General features: G+C 37.9%; 1 pseudogene; it reads right to left on the reverse strand.

Annotated features, from left to right (window-relative positions):
• Positions 1 to 3959: 3959 nt before the first annotated feature.
• LOC146462391 (uncharacterized) lies at positions 3960 to 6535 on the reverse strand (annotated as a pseudogene).
• Positions 6536 to 11598: the final 5063 nt, after the last annotated feature.

The following is an 11598-nucleotide window of genomic DNA, read 5'->3' on the forward strand; positions in this document are numbered from 1 at the left end:
TAAATATTTTATTTGATTTCCCAGCATCCGTGACAAGCAGTGAACGCAAAGCCAAAACTGAAAGTGACATCACACCAGCTGGCGAGGAGACTTTGCATTTTGTTGATGACACTTCGAAAGGTGAGGATTCATGTTATTCTCTTGCCAGAAGTTAGGGCCGTAACCAGTATGAGGCAAACCGAGGCACTTGCCTCAGTCATTGTTGACAAATTCACAAACAGTTAATAAGAAAAAAAAATTTAACGTAACATGATATTATGTTGAATGATAACGCGAAGCAGGCAGTGCCCTTAATTACAGGTGAGAAAAATTAAGCAAATATTCATGCCGACCAGGCAGCGGCTTCCCAAAGAAAACTGTCTTGTTTTCATGTTTTTTCCCGCCATTTCTCGAGTCTTCTGTCTTCTCTGTTTTGAGTGGGAAAAATCTATCAAAATGCAGCGTTCTATCAACAGCTTTTTTTAAAGAAAGCAGAAAGTAGTTGCTCTCATAACATGCTTTCAGTTCTTCTCAATAATCGCACCAAAATTTAACCTTGTTTTGGCATTACTAGTATTCAGCGAAGCAACTTTGTCTTTCATTCCATCTAGTAGAGATTGTGGTGTCAGTGAAAAAGCCACCGGAGATGGCATCCATGGCAATCAGTGAAAGCAAAGCCAAACCTGAAAGTGACGTCACACTTTTTTATTTATTTTTATTTTTTTTATTTTATTTACTGGTTTACTGTTATTGTTATTATTAATACATATTCTCGTTGAATTGCAAGCTAATTGAATCTAGGAACATTGCTTCTATTTACAGTCTTTTAATTAATTAATTAATTAATTAATTAATCAACTATTCACTTTTATTAGTTAAATTAATTAATTATTCGACATTACATTGCAAAACATTTATAACAACAGTTATTTACACGGCAAAACATTTCAAAACATTTCCGCCCGCAAATAGCAGGTGCTAGTCGAGGCGGGCGGAGAAAAGGGGGACAGCAGTCAGTAATAAATTACCTAAATAAATAACATATACAAACGTAAATGCATAACATTTACAAAATCAACCACCTTTATTAATTAAATTATAAATTATACTAAATTCATTGTAAGACTAAACTAATTTTTTCTTGAAACTAAACTAAATGAGATTTTCAGTATCGACTTTATAAATTAAACTGTGTATCCTTCCGATAGTTCGGTATTTTTTTAAGCAGTATGGGCGATTCATCATAATCGTCCTCGGCCTCTAATATCGAAAATAACATGTCATTGATATGTTTTTTGAAAGCTCTCTTGGGGAGTTGACGAAGTTTATCGCAAAGGGAATTCCAAAGCTTAGCGCCAAACCTAGCAAAAGAACCTTGGTTTTGATTCAGTCTCGATGGGTTAATATAAAAATTGTCGGAGGAAGAGAACCTGGTCTCATGATAATGCTTTTCTTTAGCTTTAATGAAGAGATTACCAATGTTAGTAGGAACAGTTAAACATCAGACGTAGAACATTATTCGGAGGAAACTGTTTCAACGTATAACATATTTAAAGGGAGGCTTTTTGAGGAGATGAATAAAGGCACGGCATGCGCTCTGAGTTCACAGAAATACATCAACCGAAGGGCACGTTTTTGTAGCACGAGGAGTTTTTGTAGATGGGATTTGGCAGCTTGGCCCCAAGAAGCCAAACCATAGGACAGATAGGGTAGTATCAAAGAGCGGTAAATACTTAATAGAGTGTTAAAAGGGACGAGGTGCCTAAGACGGGCAATAACTCCAATAATTCTACTTATTTTTAGTGCTACATTGTCAATGTGGTATTTCCAGCTCAAGTGACTGTCTAGTAAGACACCTAGATATTTTACATGATTCTTACACTCAAGGGAAGTAAGAAAGTGATTACTATTATCACACATTTGAATATTGACCGAATAGTCTATCTTACGTTGATAAGGACGAAAGATAACAAAGTTTGATTTTGTAGCATTTAATGTTAGCTTATTAGCATTGAGCCAGTCCGAGACTTTAACTAGTTCGTTGTTGACCGTTTCTTCAAGAGATCTAAGATTTTTGCCGGCATACAACAAATTTGTGTCATCTGGAAAAAGGTAAAACGAAAATTTCGCTGAAGAGTTGTGAAAATCATTGATATAAATTAGGAAAAACAAAGGACCAAGAACAGAGCCTTGTGGGACACCACATGAGATCTTACTAATAGTGGATAAATTAGAATCTATTTCAGTCACTTGTGAACGGCCAAGAAGGTACGAAGAAAACCAGTCATTAATGATGCCTCTGATACCATAGTGATTAAGCTTTTTTAGTAAGATTGAATGATTGACGGTATCGAAGGCCTTTTTTAAATCTAGAAAGATACCACAAGTAAATAATTTTAGGTCCATATTGTTTTGTATGATATCAACAATGTCAATAACAGCGTGTTGAGTGGAATGCTTTTCACGAAAGCCATACTGGGATTTAAAAAAGATGTCGTTTTTGTCAAGAAAGTTTTTGAGTCGTTGGTACATCAACTTTTCAAATATTCTATTAAAAATAGACAATAATGAAATAGGCCGATAATTTCCGGGGTCAGTTTCATCACCACTTTTGTAGACAGGAGTAACTTTCGCTTGCTTTAATTTGGATGGAAAGACACCTTCTTGTACAGAGATATTAAAAATGGTGGATAGAGGACCGGAAATAATGTGTTTAGCACCGGATAAGATATTGATCGGACAAGAGTAGAGACCGTAAGTTTTAGTTCTAGGAATAGGCAGTATTTCACGTTCAATATCTATTGGAGAGACTGCATCGAAAAAGAAGGAATTTGGATTATTATTGGGTGACAAATACTTAGTAAAACTGCAAGAAGAAGGTGGTACATTCAACGCTAATTTTTCCCCAACGGAGGAAAAGTAATCAAGTTGTTGAAAATGTTAGAAATCTCAAGGGGATCATTTGTTATGCTGTTGTCATTAAGGCGCTTTAGCGAAGAAATAGCCCGTGATTTTTCTCTTTTTGCCATTGATAAGGCTATTTATGCCATTCCAGGTGTTCTTTATGTTATTTAAATTGTCAGCTAAGAATGCGTAATAATAATTCTTTTTACTCAACCTGGTAAGAACAGATATTTTATTTCTATAGAGTTTATATTGTGCGAAATCCCCTGATTGAAAAAGAGACTTTTTCACTTTGATAGATTTTTTGAGGCCATTGGTTATCCATGGCTTAGAAAACTGCTTTATCTTGCGTTTTGAGAGGGTTTTCAGAGGAGCGTGTTTCTCGACAAGACCAGACCAGACAGTGTGTTATAGAAATTAGAAAAAGCATTATCGACAACAAGCTGGTCATCGAAATTTTGGTTTAAGAGTGCGTCCAAGAGTTCAGAGTTAAATCTATTAACTGAGAAACCAGAAAAATCTCTTCGCCTTTGCTTTCTCGACTTCGGCTTCTTAAAGGCAGTGTGGGAGACACAAGACTGTGAAAAATGGTCGCTGATATCAGAGACAATATTGCCACTGGTGATATTAGCATCAACATTGTTAGTCAAAATGTTGTCGATTAAGGTGGCAGATCTGTTATGTACACGTGTTGGTTTATCAATAGTTGGAATGAAAGAAAAGCTTTGCAGAGAAAGTAAAAATTCCTGAGAATAGCGAGAACTTTCGGCATGGAGGAGGTTTATGTTGAAGTCGCCCATGATATAAACTAATTTGTTTGAAGCTATTAGGCTTTCAAGAGTTTGGTCAAAATATTCTTGGAACTGTTGTGGGGAATTATGTTGTCTATATATGATACCACAAATGATGTTGCTTTTTTGTGAGGATTGTATTTCAATCCATAGCGCCTGGAAAGCCTCATTAGATGTTTTTTCAATAACTGTATACTTCAGAGATTCATTAATGTACAAGCCAACACCTCCAGAGGTGTCGGAGTGTGCTCAAAAATATATCCAGGTATGTTTGGATTAAAATCCAAATTTTTTCCACTGATTATTTTGGTTTCAGAAACTCCTATAAAACTAAAATCAAAGTTCAATTCATCTAATAAATGGGCCTGAAAGTTTTCAAGGTTTCGCCTGAGGCTCCTGACGTTATTATGTAGAACAGAGAAACATTAATCACTAACGCGTTCGGGAAGTTCAGTTTTAAATTTGTTGAAGCTATGTGGAGAGTAGTAGAGGCTCTGGATACGATTGTAGTAAAGATAATCATTACCAGGATTAAGGTTTTCAGCTGCATTGAGCCTAAAAAGATCGAGATCATAAATACTAGTAAGCTTTTCCAAATATTTTTTGGTCGGCAAATGGGAAGATATACAGTTATTAAATTTGCCATGAGCTAAAATAATGTTTTGCCTAAAGTATGGAAGCTCACGAAATAAAGAATGAGTAATTCGAGCGATCTGATGGTTAGCACTCATGAATGAAACTAAGATTTATTAGCAGTAGATGCTTATCTAACTTGTATCCGAAGCAAGATCTCGTAGAGTGTCAGTGTCCGTGATGTTAATTGCACGGGAGCCCTCATCCTTTCTTAGGTAGATGGTGGAGTTTTTGGCCCAGCAAAAGCGGTATTGGTTCTGCTCTTTAAATAATAGCAGATTCTGCTTCCTCGGAGTGAGATGATCGAAGATTCGTACTCGGCCAAGCTCGTTATCAGTAAGACAAACCGATACTTGTAGGGTTAACTTGAGAGGCACCTCGACGAACTTCCATAACCTTCCCTTTCGCCAAACGCCTGACAAATTTACATATCACAGGTTTTGGACCTTCGCTTCCATTCCTTGTTGATACACGATGCGCTATCAAGAATGGATACTTCAGCTCCCATTTCCTGGAAAAGTTTTACAGAGAGAGAGCTTGTTTCCAGGGCCGTAGCCAGTATGAGGCAAACCGTGGCACTTGCCTCAGTCATTGTTGACAAATTCACAAACAGTTAAATAAGTAAAAAAAAAAAAAAAAATGATGATGATTATGTTGAATGATAACGCGAATCAGGCAGTGCCCTGAATTACAGGTGAGAAAAATTAAGCAAAAATTCATGCCAACCAGGCGGCGGCTTCCCAAAGAAAACTGTCTTGTTTTCATGTTTTTTTCCGCCATTTCTCGAGTCTTCTGTCTTCTCTGTTCTGAGTGAGAAAAATCTATCAAAATGCAGCATTCTATCAACAGCTTTTTTCAAAGAAAGTGGAAAGTAGTTGCTCTCATAACATGCTTTCAGTTCTTCTCACCAAAATTTAACCTTGTTTTGGCATTACTAGTATTCAGCGAAGCAACTTTGTCTTTCATTCCATCTAGTAGAGATTGTGGTGTCAGTGAAAAAGCCACCGGAGATGGTCGGAAAGAAGTTGTAGAGGCAAAAACAGGACAGAGGGCAGCGCCACTAAGTACAGGAAGCTGTTCGTGCGAGCGCAGGTTAATTAAGCGCTCTCCACAGGTTGAAGACCTGTTGCCGTTCATCGATGGGCTGTAACAGGCTGAATGGCCTTGCATTAGCGTATATGTCCTGAGCAAAATTCCTGTGGACCCGCTCGAGCCTCTACAGCGGTGGGATGCTAGTTGGCAGAGGCGAATCGCGCTGGCATTAACAGCTAACTTCGTTGCCATTTAGAAAGGAAAATCCTCAAATGAGAACGGCCGAGACCAAGTTTTATGAGCCTGCGAGACTGAGCACCCCTTTCCCCCCCCCCCCCCCCCCCCCCCAATAGACCCTTCTTTTCACGAAACCTCTGGTCAGGCAAACCTGGTTTAGGTCGTTGTTATCTAAGGCCTTCCTATAGAAACAAACCACCAACAAACACATTAAACAGCCGCATACAAGAACACAGAGCCCCTACAGTAGCATTTAAATAGCCCCCTCCCCACCCCCCAAAAAAAAAAATTCACCTCGATCTCTAGATCTAGATGGCTTTAAGGGCTCTTAGCGGAATTTTTGTCAAATAAGGTTTGATCCCAGGTTTTGTTTAAACGTAATCATCATAAAGACCCTAAATAGCTTGGCCGGTAAAGAAAACCATGGATACTGCCTCAGTCCTTATTTTTTTCTGGCTACGGCCCTGGTTTCGGGGGCAGTTTCATTTGGCTTTAACTCCGGTAGACCAACCTTTTTAACGTTGAACTGGTAGCTGTACTCCTCGGCTTCGTTAATGGCGCTACCAACACGTTCCACTTGAGCGCTGAGTACATTTAGGCGGTGAGATTTCTGCTTAAGCTGTACCAAAACGCTAGAGTTAGAAGCTGTCAGGTCATCATACTCGTCGCTCAAGTATTGCAAGCTTCTAGCAGTTTCGACGTTCGATGCACTAGTGTCTGTAGTGTTTTTGCTATCGTTAACAGCACCATTCGTGGCGGCAAACGTTTCTTTCAGGGACTTAACTTCTTTGCACAAAGCGTCGACCTGCTCTTTTAACGATTGATTTTGTTGTTTAAGTGAGGCGACAGTCACTTTCGGCATAATAATTTAGAGTATTAGGAGTAAAATAGTTCAGAAAATAAGTGGCAAAAACGACTGAAAGGGTCGGAAAAGACAGAGCTCAAAAATCCGCGTCCATCTTGTCTCTGACCGCAGTTCCACCTGCTGGTGAGGAGACTTTGGATTTTGATGATGACACTTCCAAAGGTGAGGATTCATGTTTTTCTCTTACTAGAAGTCGTTGTTATACAGAAAAACTGTTCTGTGTTAATCTTCACAGTTGAAAGATAACTGAGTTAAGTGCATTGATGAAGATACAACAAACGCCTCTTAGCTGTAAACCGTACTCTCTCGTCTCCTAAATGTAGAGCCACCAGATTGGCTAGAAACTTTCTCTGGATTTTTGGTTTTGTTTGTTGTTGCTGCCGTTTGCTTGTTAGTTTGTTTTTAATGGTTAATTTGTTGGTTTTATTTATTTATGTACTTACTTATCATGGAATGAGAAGTGTTTACTCAATTCGTAGCTGTAATTCGATAATGCTGTTCAATATACAATGTTGTTCGTAATGGCAAGGTTTTAGTGGACACAGTGAAATTTTAAAAGTGCAGCTCAATACTGTACCGTTTGTCTTTGTTCAGTATCTAACTTACAATTGACAATTAATCCATGTATTGTTGATGATTTAACTTAAACATAAAAATAATCGAACACTCGCTGAAACGGAAGCAGGTGATAAATTCGAAACTAACTTTTTTTTCTAAAACAATTATCAGATTTGGTTGGCCGGCAGAAAACGAAACCTTTATGAAAAATAGCAAAAAATCTCTTGTTTATAGTACCTTTGCGCTTAAGTAGACAGTAAACAGGCATATTTAGGCATGTTTTGTGTGTAATACCTGAACACTAGCTGGTGAGCTGTCTCACTAAAGCTCAGCGTAGCTTACACAATATACTTGATTTGACTGGACTTGAGTTAGTCATTCTTTCTTTATAAGCGAGCGCATAAAATAAGGTTGTTCTACAGGCTTAAGTGTTTTGGCCACAAACCAGGCTTATCTCCTTTGTGAAATCTCAATTTCCAGAAAACATATAACAGCACGAATAACAAAGAAAACAGCAAAAAAGCTCGATTGAGAGATATTTTACAGCTATGGAGTTCTGCGCATGAAACGCTTTTCATTGAAAGTAGCGTCAAGTATCTGAGTTTCGAAGACGGTTACGTGGTCTCACTTTGGGCGGTAAATGAAAGCGAATGAAAATCAGTGGCAAAAAAAAAAAAATAGAAATAAGTAAATTGTCAATATTCTCCGAAGTTGCTTGACGTGTACACACTTTATTGCTGGTAATATTGTAGATTATAAAATATTTGAGATAGTACGCGCGCTCTCATTGGTCGATAGGTGTGTTTAGATGAGAGTATGTAAACACGGTTGTGACGTCACGCTTTCTCTGTCTTCTGGCACAATTTGAAAACATTTCAAAGCTTTCGCAAGACTCGCAAACTAATTTCAAATACAACTGTTAAGGAAATGGTAAAAAATTTCCCAAAGTTTGCCTATCTCCTCCCCCCTGAACCCGAGGGAAAAAAAGCAAAAGAAAGAAGAACCACAGCGCTTTGCCTGCCTCGCTAGACGACCTCGTCGAGGGAGCTCAAGTGAAGACGACAAAATATGCAACAAATACGCAGTAAACATTTTTCCAGGTAATTTTTGCATCTGAGTACCACAATAAAATTCCCTAAGAGACATTCTTTATTCAAAAAATGTACACGAAAACGAACACAAAACTATATGCTACAGACTATAAATGTTTCAAATCAAACTTTGTACGGCTGGTTACCGTGTTTTGGCTGTCAAATTTGTATAAAATGTATTCAGTCTCTAAGACTTTCTCAGCGTAATAATCTACTGTTACGATTACTATTACCAGCAACAACTTCACAGTCTGGATCCGCCGCTTGTGCTATGATTCCTAAACAGCAAAACTTCACAAGGCACGATTAGCGACTCGACACCTCGGCCATCTCAGGCTGCCACATCGGGCAAGTTCACGTAACTTTCAGGAGCAACCATGCAGAATGACATTCATTTTCAGCTTAAATAAACTCCTCATCTTGAAGTTTTTTTCCTTACAGAATCGTGTATTTTGAACATTTCCTCTAGTTTTCACCGAATATTCGGTATTTTTCTGTAAGATTTACGGGAATCCAAAGCAGAAATCGCCGTCATCCACACGGGGCTCGCTACCGCTTGCTACAAATTTCAACTTGATTTTGACTTTTATAACGCAAATTTTGTTTGGTTCATGTGTTGTCAGATGCGCGTTTTCATTGGCTAGTAGCAAAAATGATTGTCCAGAGCGCGTACTGAGAACATTTATTTCAATCACGAAATAAATAAACAAAATTTCCCTTCATTTGTCGAATTATTTTTTTAGAAATATTCTATAAAAGCAATAGAGGACTTTTTTCCCGTGTTTACATAGCCTCATCTAAACACGAGGGGGGTTGGGAGAATTCGAGACAGTTATGCAAACTCGAGATGCAGTCGAGGGTTTGCATAACTTTCGAGAATTCTCCCAACTCCCCGAGTCCTCTATTGCTTAAGTGTATCCAGAAACAGTTTAGCATCTGCGTTACAGTTTACTCTTCATCGCATAATCTTAGTATACTGAGTAAATATTCGATATCATTTCCCAGCATCCATGGCAAGCAGCGAAAGTGAAGCCAAAACTAAAAGTGACGTCAGACCAGCTGATGAGGAGACTTTGGATTTTGATGAAAACACTTCGAAAGGTGAGGCATCATGTTACTCTCTTACCAGAAGCTCTTTGTGACACCAGAAAACTGTTCAATGTTAATCTTCACAGTTGTAAGAGAACTGAGTTTAGTTCATGGACGAAGAAAGAGGAAACGCCTTCTTTCGGTCGGCCATTTTACTTTGAAACTGTTGTCCGTTAATGTAATATTGCTGGAAAAAAGGTTTGGTTATATATAACTGAAAATTAAAAGTTCACCTCATTGTTACAGCTTGTGCCTAGGCATAGTTTAGCATATACGTTGCATTTACACTTTATAAGCTGAGTATACTGATTAAATATTTGATTTGATTTCCCAGCATCCGTGACAAGCAGTGAAAGCAAAGCCAAAACTGAAAGTGACGTTACACCAGCTGGTGAGGAGACTTTGCATTTTGTTGATGACACTTCGAAAGGTGAGGATTCATGTTATTCTCTTGCCAGAAGTCGTTGTTAGTCTAGAAAACTGTTCAATGTTAATCTTCTCATTTGTAAGAGAACTGAGTTAAGTGCATGGAGGAAGATACAGTAAACGCCTGCGTAGATCTGCCAAAACTCTTTCCGGTTTTCGGTGTTGTTTGTTTGTTGCTGTTTTAATTTGCATGTTTGTTTGTTTGGTTGTTCTTATAAAGTTTTATCGATTTCTCTTTTCTTTTTATTTAATCTACAATTGTTCGTTTAATGTTCACACAAACATTGAGGCTTCAAGCTCTCAGTCAACGACTAAAATAAATCTAGTTCCGGGTTTTGATCAGCCGCCGCCGTTTTAATCTTAGATTACTGATTAAGAATTCGATTGCATTTCCCAGCATCCATGGCAAGCAATGAAAACAAAGCCGAACCTGAAAGTGACGTCACACCAGCTAATGAGGAGACTTTGGATTTTGATGATGACACTTTAAAAGGTGACGATTCATGTTATTATCGTGACAGAAGTCGTTTTTAGACTGGAAAACCGTTCTGCTTTACGTTAAGAACTTTTAAAGACACACTACTTTACTACTTTACTACGTCCAGTACAGTGTGTGTCCAGTCACATTTGTAAGAGAACTGAGTTGAGTGCAAGGTTTGGTTATATATGACTAAAAATTAAAAGTGCACCTCATTGTTACGGCGTGTGTCTAGGCATAGTATAGCATCTAAAGCTCCATCCACTCCAACAAAACATGTTTAATTAAACTAGGTTTAACAAAATGAAAATTTCCAACAGAAAGCTGAACCATTGACTTTGACATAGGATTCAAGTAAACTTTAACTTATGCTTTCATTTGTGCTATATTTGTAGTCGACAAAAATCCGAAAGCAGCTTTTATGAAGGAAACAATTTTAAACTGTGTTTAACTAAACAGCTTTTAAACGTGTTTAGGCCTTGGTGTGAGTGGGACATCAGTTGCAATTACACTTCATAAGCTGAGTATACTGATTAAATATTCGATTTCCCAGCATCCATGGCAATCAGTGAAAGCAAAGCCAAACCTGAAAGTGACGTCACACCAGCTGGTGAGGAGACTTTAGATTTTGATGATGACACCTCCAAAGGTGAGGATTCATGTTTTTCTCTTACTAGAAGTCGTTGTTATACAGAAAAACTGTTCTGTGTTAATCTTCACAGTTGAAAGATAACTGAGTTAAGTGCATTGATGAAGATCCAACAAACGCCTCTTAGCTGTAAACCGTACCCTCTCGTCTCCTAAATGTAGAGCCACCAGATTGGCTAGAAACTTTCTCTGGATTTTTGGTTTTGTTTGTTGTTGTTGCTGTTTGCTTGTTAGTTTGTTTTTAATGGTTAATTTGTTGGTTTTATTTATTTATGTACTTACTTATTATGGAATGAGAAGTGTTTACTCAATTCGTAGGTCTACTTCGATATTGCTGTTGGATATACAATGTTGTTCGTAATGGCAAGGTTTTAGTGGACACAGTGAAATTTTAAAAGCGCAGCTCTATACTGTACCGTTTGTCTTTGTTCAGTATCTAACTTACAGTTGACAATTAATCCATGTATGGTTTTATGATTTAACTTAAACATAAAAATAATCGAACACTCGCTTAAACGGAAGCAGGTGATAAATTCGAAACTTTTTTTTCTAAAACAATTACCAGAGTTGGTTGGCCGGTAGAAAACGAAACCTCTATGAAAAATAGCAAAAAAATCTCTTGTTTAGTACCTTTGCGCTTAGGTAGACAGTAAACAGGCATATTTAGGCATGTTTTGTGTGCAATACCTGAACACTAGCTGGTGAGCTGTCTCACTAAAGCTTAGCGTTGCTTACACAATAAACTTGATTTGACTGGGCTTGACTTAGTCATTCTTTCTTTATGAGTGGGCGCATGAAATAAACTTGTTCTACAGGCTAGTGTTTAGGCCGCAAACCAGGTCTATCTCCTTTGTGAAAGCTCAATTT

This window comes from Pavona decussata, unplaced genomic scaffold (genome assembly GCF_977016875.1).
Source record: "Pavona decussata unplaced genomic scaffold, jaPavDecu1.1 SCAFFOLD_189, whole genome shotgun sequence".
Classification (NCBI taxonomy): domain Eukaryota; kingdom Metazoa; phylum Cnidaria; class Anthozoa; order Scleractinia; family Agariciidae; genus Pavona; species Pavona decussata.